The 12,182-nt window shown below is 42.2% G+C and overlaps 1 long non-coding RNA gene across 1 annotated transcript; it reads right to left on the bottom strand.

Moving 5' to 3' along the window:
- Positions 1 to 2,995: 2,995 nt before the first annotated feature.
- On the bottom strand, positions 2,996 to 11,144 carry LOC147650127 (uncharacterized). The gene is made up of 5 exons (XR_015277040.1): positions 8,033 to 11,144; positions 6,762 to 6,818; positions 6,600 to 6,678; positions 6,268 to 6,496; positions 2,996 to 3,536 (listed from the first exon to the last, which is right to left on the bottom strand). It is a non-coding gene; the product is annotated as an uncharacterized LOC147650127 (long non-coding RNA).
- Positions 11,145 to 12,182: the final 1,038 nt, after the last annotated feature.

Below are 12,182 nucleotides of genomic sequence, written 5' to 3'. Positions count from 1 at the left end.
TGAACACTTCCAGGGCTGGGGCAGCCACAGCTTCTCTGGGCACCCTGTGCCAATGCCTCAGCACTCTCACAGGGAAGAATTTCTCCCCAATATTGAACCTAAACATCTTCACTTTCACTTTGAAGCTATTCCCCATTTTCCTGTCACTCCAGGCCCTTGAAAACTGTCTCTTTCCATCTTTCCTGCAGCTCCTTCAGGTCCTGCAAGGCCACACTGAGCTCACCCCAAAGCTTCTCCTGTCCAGGTGAGCAATCCCAGCTCTCCCAGCAGAGCTGCTCCATCCCTCTGCTCCTCCTGGAGCCTCCTCTGGACCCTCTCCAGCAGCTCCAGCTCCTGCCTGTGCTGTGCCCCAGGGCTGGGGCAGCTCTTCAGGTGGGGTCTCACCTGAGGGGCAGAGGGGCAGAATCCCCCTGCTATGCTGCTCATGAAACAGAAATTGAAAACCTTTATCTAACAAAGGCAGTGACTGTGAGGAGTTCTTATTGCCTCAAGTTAACAAGCACAGAAATGGGGCTAAAAGCAACTCCCTTTTCTTGGCCTGGGTGCTCAGAGGAAAGAGGAGAAGCTGGCTCTATGGGAACAAGAAAGAAGAGACTGCCTTTATTGAAAGAAAAGCCAAAAGATGCCTCCCCCCCAACAAAACAAACAAATAAAAAACCCAAAGCTAAATAACCCTCGGCTCCACACTGTGGATCACAGCATCACAGCTCTTTGTTGAGCCCCATTCTGCTGAGATTTCTGGCTCCTTGCTGCATTTTGAAGCTCTCTTTCTATTTAAATTATCCTTAGGAGACAGTCTTGTGTCTTTACTTGGCTGCCTTTGCTTTTTTTCCCATTTCTTTTTTTTTTTCTTGATGAGTCATTCTACCAGCCTCTACCCTCTCATCAGATAGACCAGACAATGAAGTCACTGGGGTTGCCTGAGAGCAAAATTGGCCCCATTATCCACAACCACTGTGCCTTGTCACTGATAATATACTGCTCAAGGCCTGGCCCTCAAAGTAGGATGGAAAATCACCAGGGACAAGAAACCTTTTACCCAAACAAAAATATTTGTTGAAGTTCTTTTGGTGTGTGTTTTAAATTTGGTGAAATGCTTCCAGCTGAAAACAGGAAATCACACACAAATAAAACTGGTGTTATATTTTGTCAATGTAGGAGGGAGAGCAAATTATCTGATAGTGTCCCTTTTGTGCACCAGCTTCAGCCTTCTGAAATTAGCAGTGGCAGAAGACTTTTATTACTGTTCTAGTATAAACCAGAAGGCTTTATAATAGGAGAGAAAAGAAGGATGTTTGACAAAAAGGATTCTTCAGTAGCTCAATACAGAAGCAAAGTTCAACTGTCATTTCTAGAGGAACATGGGTGGAGAAATACGTACCCCAGGAAAGTTTATTCTAGAAACAAAACACAGTGCATATGGGAAAGGAAACAAAGGAAGGATGAGGGAAATGAGTTTTTTTAAAGGTATGACAGGTCAGTAGCTGCCTGGAACCAAGAATGGTACTTGGGCTTTCTGATTATCTCTCTGCTCTTTCTGCTGAGGCACAGAGCCCTGCAAAGCATAGACTCAGTGCTGATGGCTTGTGGCCTTCTCAGTGGAAACAAAAAAGTGCAGCTGGTCTTTTGGGATCTATAGTAATCTGATGAGGAATTCCACAATAACTGCTAATATTAAACCTTTTACAAGTCTAACTACTTGCATCAATAAAAGAAGAAAAGCTGAACAGGAAAGAAACTAAGTCTTGCGAAACCATAGCCTCCATAGAGACCTCTCTTCCTTCCATTTGGTATTTTTAAGAAGAGGAAAACCTTATTGCTTGGCTAGTCCATTCCTACAGTTGTGCCCATCAGTGAGCTTGGGAGAGACTCAAGTGGCTGAGTTTTATCATCTGCCAAAGCCAGTCATTCTTTTGATCCAAAACTGGTGCTCTGTCATTAATTATTTGTTTGTATCACTCTGTTCTGAGCACAGCTGAGCCCCTTCACTTCTGTGCCCTCTATTAACTTGGTATCAAAGGATGCTTTCTCTTCCTGCTGCATCTCCAGCCCAGGAACCCAGAGTGCATTGCTAAAGGTGACTGAAATCTGCTGGGAGGAAGGAGAATCAGAGCTGGAGGTGCTGCTCAGGCTGCTCTTTACGTCATGTCTGCAGAGAGCACAGACAGCCTCAGCAGTGCTGAGCCAGTGACACTTCCATCCTCCCTCGGAAGGGAGAACCTTATGTTTGCAAACTCGCCCCAGGAGCACAGTCCAGAAGGTGACTACTTTCATCTGTCTGTTAAAATCATCTTGCACTATTTTTCCAGCCTGATTCTATCTTACCAACTGTCTGGCTTGACTATTTTGCTGTGATTCTTGCTTGCAGTTTGTCACACTGATGGAAGATTAGCTCTGTGTGTGTGTGTGTAGCTTTTTTTTTCCTTTTTTTTTTTCTTTTTCTCTCTTTCTCCTTTTTTTTTTCCCTCCTCTCATTTCCCAGTGTGGCATTTAGGATGGAGGCTGAAAATATTGAACAAACTGCTGATGTCCCCAAGATTCAAATGTGTGAAAGAGACTCGTAAATGAGTCTAGCACACTCAGAAACATTCTTAACATCTGTTCAAGCAGGAGTCCCAACTATCTTTCTCCTTTTTCTGTGAGAAAGCACAATTTGTCCTCCCTGTTATTTAAAACTTCAGATTTCTTTAGATTTGGATAATATCAAAGTGGAGCTAAGGAAAATAAACTCCCTGATTATGGACAATTACAATTGGAGGTGTGGTGGGGATGGAGAAGAATTAGAGTTTTAACTGCAGAGTTACTCAGTTTCTCTTATGTTTTTCTCCTTACACAGCAATATGGAAAGCAGTTGCAAGTCCTGTGGGTTATGTCCTCTGGACTGGTAGACATGCCTTTAGTGACTGTTCCTACAGAGCAGGAAAATAACAAGTTTTTTCCTCTGAAAATTTACTACTTAATAGAATGAAAAACACCTTAAAACTTGATAAAAATAATTTTAGGATTTTTAAAATTTTATTTTCATATATACTTCTGTTGAGACAAAAAAAAAATATCTCTAAATGACTCGAATTTTGCTTGTCAGTAAACATTTCAGGATTCTGTCCCTGAAATGCAGTTGCAAAACTCTCAACACTTCTGCAGTTTAGTGAAAGGCTATAAATAGCCAGCCAGACAGAGGCACAGCAGGGAAAGCCCAGGGGTTCGAGCTTGCAGCCTCTTTCTGCAACCACAGTAAAGAACTGCAGACACAAACATGACAACAGAAAAGAAAAAAGCAACTGGTAACTCTGAAAATAAGTAAAATAAATGGCTGCATTTAATCAAGCTGCAGAATGGGCTCTGCAGTTTGCTGGGCTCTGAGGATGCTGCAGTATCCTCTGCTCAGGGATGAAGTCACGGCATTCCAGCCCGCAGCCCCTGCAGAGGGAGGATCCTGCTGCAGGATCTGTGTGTCCTGGGGAGCACATCCCAGCTGTTTTCCTCATGTCCAGGGCTAAATCCCTCTGCTGGGTGGGACTGCAGCAGGCTGTGAGCTGGGAACAGAGGTTAGAGCAGTTTTAATGCAGGTAGATGAGAAATCTGCATGATAGTGTGAGTATTCCAAGGAATGGAACAACTTTAATCACAATTAATCCATTATCATTCCTTGTTTAAGTGACGTTTATTGCTACAAATGTCTTGTGATGGTAACAACAGTGGCTCTATTGCAATTATTCCACCTTTTAAAATCCGTACCACTGCTTTGACTTCTTTTTGATAGAGAACTTTTGTAAGTCATGAGTCTTGTTGCTGATGTGGTACAGAAAGATGAAATACTTTTCCTCTGGAAGGTTAATGTGCTGCAAGTCTCCCCATCATTAGGAACAAAAATATACCAGCAGGTGGGATATATCCAGAACAGAGAGTTCTGTGAAATTCTGCATAAAACAGGCAATAAAACTAGCAATGGCATTTCAGCTTAGAGGCCTCCTGCAGCAGTGATCTATAGTACCAAGGAGAAATTCCATGGAATATACCTGCTATTTCAAGAACAATGACATTTTTGCAACTGCGATAACAATTTTCCAAGTGCACATTGGTCCCAAAAGCCTAACAAGTGTTCTTTCCTGAGAAAAAGGTCACTTTCAAAATCTCTCTGACACCAGCACAAGGACATCAGTTAAATCTGATTACACTTAGTAGTGTAATCACTTTCAGGGAAGCTTGGAATTTATCAAATCCACATAGAAGTCCAGAAAGTTTTGAGCTGGGTGCATGAACTGTGTCTTCATGGTGTTGTCTCTTATCTTCATTTTGGACTGAGTAGGATTTAATTCTGTTCAAAGTTAGTTTTGCAGTTGGACAGGATGTTACCATGAGCTGTACCTCCAGGTTGAAACATCTGGTTCCTGGTTTTATTTCTGTGGTTTGCCTCTCATCCTTTCCCTTTCCAGTAACAAACAAAAATTTATTCCTATCAAACTATTCTGGTTGTGGGTGCTGCTTCTAACAAATTTAGTATTCATCTACATAAAGTCTGTTGTCAAAAGCAAGAGAGAGAAGAGCTGGAAAATGAATTTAACATGCATCCTGCTCTAAAACTTTTCTTCAGGAAAACCACTGTATAATGAGAGTTTAACTTTTCTTTGTTTTTTAGTGCAGTATATCTTTCGGGTTTTATTTTTAATTCATATCTCACACTTGCAGGTCTGTCACAGTACAGTGCAAGTGGGAAAAGTTAAGTGTTTTGGTGTAAGACAGGTTTGAAAATAACCTCAGTATTTCACAGTAAAGGGAAATCAATAAGGCCAGTGGGAAAGGGAAGAATAGGTGTATTAATAAACCAAGACTCTGAGTACAGAGGGGTCAGGAGCTAAATGTAGCTGTACCTGCAGCCTAAAGGATCATTCCAGGCACCAGAGCCAGGACGTGGTGGGAAGCTCAGAAGCGTGGCCTACTTGTAGCTAGACACAAAAAATTTGGGTTGCTGGGTTCTTTTTTTGGCTGAGGAGGGGTGTTTCCCCATTAGGATACAAAAATAGTAATTCCAGAAAATAAACTCAGATCCCAGACAAACTTTCAGCAAAATTGCATTCTGCAAGGTAAATAGATTTTGTGAGAGCACCAAAATTCATTTAAACTGGTGAGTAGCTCTGATATTGAATATGCCTGATCTGGGAGGATAAAGAACTTTTAGAACTTGCTTTTCAATATTTTTAAATAACTAAGGCATAATTAATCTAGTATATATTTAGTTGACTCTGTGACATAGCTCAAATGATAGTGCCTTTTATTTGGAGGGCAAACATCCACCCAGATAACTCCTTTAAAAAGTTTCTACCTTTTCAGTGCACTAGATTTGTTGATATTGATAGTCCCATTTCCCACCACATTTCTGTGCATTTGCTCCTGGATTTGTACTACATTTCATTCTTGGTCTTAGATGCTTTGGCAAAGTGAGCACTGAGAAAAGCAGAATTTGTGTATCCATAACAAAAAAAGACAGTAAAAAATCTCTGTATAATTTAAGACTAATAACATAATATTTACAATCAAGTTTTAGAATCAATGAAAAGAAAAAAAGTCCAAACAAGAAGAAAGAATGGTTGGTTTTACACAAGACCAATTCTTGTCTTGACTCAGGATCGCTTGTCCCTCTGGAAGCTTCATATTTGGAACTGGTGTAGTTAAACTAGTTTAGAAAGAGTTTTGAAAGACTATTTATAACCTTATAATTTGGAACTAAACTGAATTTGCTGAGACTCCTCTAAGATGATTCTACATATAAGAAAGCAGTGGCAGGATTAGAGTCTACAGGCTTTGATCAGTAATATTTTGCCATAATACTCTTTCCCAGAAATATTCTTAGCTACTAATTCCTGAGGCTTATTATAGTTCCTATTAGTTCCTACTGTTTACCACATTTCTTTGACGTATTTCTGCCTCTTTTTGGCTGCTGTTCTTGTACTGTCTTGTTACAACAGGTGCTGCTGTATTATCATACCAAATAAATGTAGTGTCTGAAATGCAATTAAGCTGCAGAGACAGCAGAGGTAATTCCTGCCCATGACCTGAATTTCATGGCTTGCAGTGCCACTGACTTAGCATATGACCTTGGATGAATTTCCTCATTAGGAAAATGGGGCTGATTATTTACCCCCAGGGCACAGTACTACGGTGTTAGGAATGGCAAAAGCTGGGGAAGTACAAATTTCCTTGGAACTCTCCCAGATTCTGTCCATTGACCATATGCTGAAAGACATTATGGCAGAGAGTCTGTCTTACCTACTCTGTGGGGACAGCAGAGTATTTCCTGTGCTTGTGGGAGGATGTTTAATGGCCAGATTTGTTACTCCATGGAGCTGTGATGTGTGAGAGGAGATCTGCAGCAGGGTGGGTTTGTAGTGCAGTGGTGGCAGTGCAGCCCAGGCAGCCAGGTAAAGGATGGTGCTTCAGCTATAAATCCACATCTGCTCTGTGCATTACTTAGGCTACTTCATCATTTCAACCTTGCCTGAGAACAGAACAGCCAAAAATATATTAGTGTGTTTTATTTGCTTGCTTTCATCTGCATTAGCTGCCCTGATAAAAGCACTGACTCTTCTTACAGACCTCACCTTTTCTCTTTTTCATCAATAGTGCTGAATTCAGAGGCAGAGAGGGAATGTGCTGAACTCCATCACAGGGTTAATTTATCTGAGGAAAAGAATTTATTGCTCATGGGATCTTTCATGTGCACCTAACTGTATGTTAAATATCAAAATTACGTCAATACCAACCTTGGTTTCTGCTTTGGGGATATCAACAGAGAGGTGGAAATCTAATGTGGGCATAATCTGAAATAGAGCAAGTAAAAGAAATTCTAGCTTGGACAATTTTTTGCAGTAATTCCCTTAATTTATAAAGAGTTATGGAGTTAATGGATATAGGAGCAAATCAACCTAAATGAAATATTTTCTCTAAAATGGGAAAATATTTTAATTCAGGAATGCCTGCAGTGCTTAGTGGGAATTTGAAAGCTTTCAATTTGTGCTTCTAGAATTCTCTGTGGCCAGACTGCCACACACCTGGAAAGCCAGAAACCTCCACCACAGGCTGCCCTCCCTTCTCTTGCCAGAAAGGCCCAACCATGGAGTTATGATATGGACAGGGAGCCCAGCTGAGAGAGGAGGGTAAAGCCACAAAGCTTCAAACTCTGCCCTTCCAGCACCCAAGTATTTGTTTTTCCTTACTCCCTCCCCTAAACATGAAAATAGCTTTGAAACACCACCATAATAACTGCTTTGTATTTCTTTGATTTCTGACTAGGTCAAAATCAAGGCAGACTTCAGAGGGGTAAGAAAGTGTTAATACAACTAAAAGAGAGAAAGAAAATGGTAGGCTAGTACTTTTTGGAAACTAATTTTTTTTACTGTGTCCAAACCAGGCAGTTTTGGCATTTTGAATTTCACTTTCTGCAAGGTCCATGTGAGAAAGAAAGAAAGAAAGAATGTATTTCAGTAAATATTCCCCAGTAACTTGTTCACCAGCTTGTTTCCATTGTCTAATGCTGGGTCCAGCCCAGCCCCGGTATTCTCTTGGCTGTTATCTGGTCCAAGTTTTACTCCAATTCGATACAAATTCCTTTTAGCTAAGCTGTCAGAGCATTTTCCTGAGCAAACACAAATCAAATATCTTATCTGAGCTAAGTCTGTGCTCTAGACTTCCACACAAACTTGAGACATGAGAGGATGTTTGCTGTTACTGAAGGCACCTGACAACCCCTATTAGTGTCACCTAATGAAATGTATTTGTGGTTCATGTCAGGGTTTTCTTTTTTTTTCTTCCAAAAACAAACTCTTATTATTTTCTGCTGAGCCATCAGCATGCCTTTTTTAAACAAAAGCTCATCTGCCTTTATGATTTTGATTTGCAAGATGCCCATAAAACTTGAAGCAAATATTTGCTCTGCATTACACAAAACAGGAGTTTAATTACTTGTTTTATATCTTCTTGATATCTTTCTTTAACATCTCCAAAAATAAAACATGATGGCAGCAATGAAACATACCTTCCCAAATGTCTGCATTCATTACTGGTACCAATAATCAAGGCCCTGATTCAGCAGAGTTCTCGAGTGCTTGCCCTAATTTTAAGCACAAATAGTCATATGAAGTCTGTTAATCGTTTTTCATATCTATGTTTTAGAGCCTTTCGTTGCTGCCAGTGCTGCTGATCCAGCCAGGCTGTTCCCAGCTACAAACAGTGTGGCTTTCTTGGGGAGTGTGTCTCGGAGTTTTGTTAAGTCAGGGGTTACTAAATTATGCAACGTTTAACCAATTCTTCTTCATGAGGCAAATGCTGCTCCCATGGAAGTCTGCAGCAACATTTCCTGCTTTCAGTTATAACAGAAATAGGCTCCAGTGGAACAGATTATGAGAATTTTATTCATTTCACTAGGGATATTGACTACTTAGACACACAAGAGGGTAGAATACTTTTTCTTTCATCAATAAGCTAAACACTTCTCTGGAAAAATAAATGGTTGTTATGCTGTAAATGTTACCACTGGGCATCATGTCCCACTGGTGTAAATCCATAGACCCTTCACATCAATGTGGAAATGCAGGCTGCTGCACCAGAGGAGATGCTGAATGGCAGTGGGGTGGGGAGAGACAGGGAAGGATGTCTCTGGTTTAACCACTTTTAGAATGCAATGGAGCGATAATGTCAGAACAAGCTGTACTTTTTAGGAGCAATCATTCATTCACTACTGTCAGGATTGCTATAACCTATAGCAAATGCATCTATTCAGTGTTCTCGTGCGACCCAAGTGTGGGGAAGGGAACTTCAAACCAAACTGTCAGGTTTGTGCTTCGCGAGTTTGACAGCAAACCCACTCACCAAGTCTGATGGTAGTGTAAATATATACTGGGAAATAGAGCCGTCACTGACAGACTCACCAAACCCAGACTCTCCTTTTGGAGCAGACCTTCTCCAGGATAAATGGTGTATAATACAGCCAAGGGAGCCAGTTTGCACAAGGATCTTTTTAAAACATAAGGTGTAGCCATCAGTGAGCCCACGTGTCTGTTATGAGCTTGCTGAGTTTGGTCTGCATGGTTTGAGGGAAGGAATTACCCAGATGCAGGTGATTTTTTTCACACACATGAACAATGTATGTATATCCCTCCCCTCTAAGTTTCAGTGAGGCTTTTATCATAGTTAGTGCCCATGAGTGGCTTTGCTGTGAATAGCAGAGAAGGAACAGAAACACTGTTGCTGCAGGATCTCCTCTGGGTTGCAGTTGGTGGCTGCAGCAGCAGATTTGGCTGGAAGCAGGGTGGATTGGAGGATGCTCTGCCTTATACTTGAAGTGGTACCAGGGAGCTCCTGGATAATATTTTCTTTACATACAGCAGAAGCTTTTTCCTGCCTCAACAACTACCTCAGAAGGGGAAAGGGAAAAGATCCACCAAGCAAGTCCATTGATCCTGCCCACCCTTACTTGGCAGGATCAAAGTGGATCAGTAGCCATTAACTGTCTTTAAAACAAATCTCTGGCAGGGCCCATACAAGACTGTTTCTGTGGGAGATGAAGGAAGCCTGAATTAATCCCTGCCAAACATCAGGACATAGCTATAGTTCTGCTGCTGGCCAAGATGGAATTGAGTCTGCAAATACCCTGCCTGGAGATCAGTGCTGTGCTGTGTGCTGGGCACTAAGTGTGCTTTGCTGGATTTCCCTAAAGCACTGCCTTGCTGACACTCCCAACAGCATGTCACTTTTCTATATATGTGTATATATATAATTCCACAGTCAGTGGAATATGGTGAAAGGTCCCAAATAACTGAGAGTTGCTGGAAGAGTCGGAGCGCCTGATGGACATCCCTCCATTCATCCTAGGAGACAGTGCAGGGTAGGAAGCACTTGTACATCCTTACAGTATTTTTATGTGGATATCATTGCCTCCTAGATTTGATTTTCAGCGATGAAGTGCAATCTGTATAATGTGTGGAAAGGTCTGATACCACTATGCTCGAAGGAAGCTGCAGCTGGAAGCAAAGCATGACCATGTTCCATTTCAGGCTAATTGAGTAAGAAAAATGCAACAAGATCAAAGGAGGGGTGGGAGAAGCGTTCCCTGATTCATGCAGGGGAAGAACGGCGTTCCCAGTCACTTTAGGCAGACTCATAGCTGTGCGGGTGCAGCTAAGCCTGGCTTTTCCAGCGGCAGAGCCTCTGCTGTCCCCCCTTCCCCTCCCTGCTCCAGAGGGGTGCAAAGACAAAAAACCAGAAGCCATTGTTGAGAGCAATCCCTGCTGTAGTCCCGAGGCAGGCTTGGAGCGTGTGGAGGTTGTGTGAGCTCCGCGGGCCTGGCCTGGCGCTGACCTCGGCCTGCCCGGCTCAGGTCAGCGCCATTGAGCCCCAACAATGCCATTGACACGGAGCTCCCCGGGCCCCTGAGCGCCAGTCACAGCCCATTTTGCTGCATAATGCTGGATCCTCCTGTGAAATGTGCCTCTGTTCTGCTCTGCCATCCCTGCTCGGCCTGCACGGCAACCGTGAGAGAGGGGAGGCCGAAAGCCCAGAGCTGGGGGCAGCCGGCCCTGCCAGGCTTCAGCAATCCAGGCTGGAATCGCTGAGGGGATCCTGAATATTCACATGGGCAGCTTTGGGGGTTCAGCAATCCAGGCTGGAATCATTGAGGCATCCTGAATATTCACACGGGTGGCTTTGGGGGTTCAGCAATCCAGGCTGGAATCACTGAGGGGATCCTAAATATTCACACGGGCAGCTTTGGGGGTTCAGCAATCCAGGCTGGAATCATTGAGGCATCCTGAATATTCACATGGACAGCTTTGGGGGTTCAGCAATCCAGGCTGGAATTGCTGATCCTAAATATTCACATGGGCGGCTTTGGGACGCCCCTGGGGCTGTGGAGATAGAGGTGGGCGTGCAGCAAACACAGGTCTGGGCTCCTGAGGGAAGAAATAAAGTGTGATTGATTCCATTTAAAAATCCAGGGGCTAAAATAACCGCCTTGAAAATGTCAATACCTCTTTAAATGTGGGTGGCATGTAAATCACAACCACATATGCAAAGAGCGACAAAGATTTAAAGAGTGCTGGGGCGAAATGAGTTTACAGGCTTGCGTAAGGGACTGAGCAACACCCGGGAAGGAATTATTTTAACCACCAGGATGGTAACAGTCCTTAGATCCCGACTCCAGGGTGCAATTTTTATTTTATTTTTTTTTCCAAGACCATCTATTTTTACAAAAATAATTTTAAAATAAGTTTGACATTTTGTGCGAGGAGCTGTTGAGAAATTCCTTATATAACATTAGCTCAGCGAAATATTAAAAGCTTTGCCGGGCTAAATTTGAGTGCGACTGTTTGTTCCACTTACTGGGGTCCCTCCTCTGTCCCCTCCCCCTGCTCCTTTTTCCATAATGAAAAATAAAATATAGGTACAGCAAACTGTTACAAACCTAAATTCCACAGCCATAAATACTGCAGCAAATAATCTTTTACACCCTCCCTTCCCTTCCTCCTCTCTAAAATGTATTTGAAACACAATTACTGTGTTTAATGATTCAATTTGTGAAGACTTTGTCACTAGGACAATGAAAGTGGCTCAAGTGTGATAAAGCAAACATACCAATAAACCTTGTTTTTATTGATTTGTAGGACGCTCAATTGTCTGGGAGAAACAGAGAGAGCTGACATCACCCCCTGGTCCCCCTGGAATGCAGTGATAAGTGTCAGCCTATTTTTCTTACAGGCAATTTCTCTGGCTATGTGATGTCTGGCTGCAAATTTAAAGTAAATGACATTCCACAATCTGTTAGGGATGGGGGGGTGAAGTCTGCATTATTTGTTTTAGAATTTAAAATAATTTTATGTCTGAAAATTTCACCAGTGTCTAGACAAGATGTATTGCTTGCCTGCTGAAAATATGAAAATTTTGTAATGTACAGCCGACAAAGCCACTTTCATAGTAAACATACAGATTCAATTTAATATTTTTAGACTTCTTCTTACAGCATATTATATTATTATTACCACTGGGGGAGCCAGATTAAATCTAATTCAGGTAGTCAAACATGGCACCACTCTGTGCAGGCCAAGTTGTCACAGCATTTTCTTTAAAAGCTTCTTAAGCATTTCAATGTTTTGCATTTTGTTGTAATTCAGCACTAATGCAGCAGCACATCT

The sequence above is a fragment of the Cyanistes caeruleus genome, chromosome 16 (genome assembly GCF_971803275.1).
Source record: "Cyanistes caeruleus chromosome 16, bCyaCae1.hap1.1, whole genome shotgun sequence".
In the NCBI taxonomy this organism is placed as follows: domain Eukaryota; kingdom Metazoa; phylum Chordata; class Aves; order Passeriformes; family Paridae; genus Cyanistes; species Cyanistes caeruleus.
The sequence above is the reverse complement of the archived record's forward strand: the minus strand, read 5'-3'. Positions and strand labels throughout refer to the sequence as shown.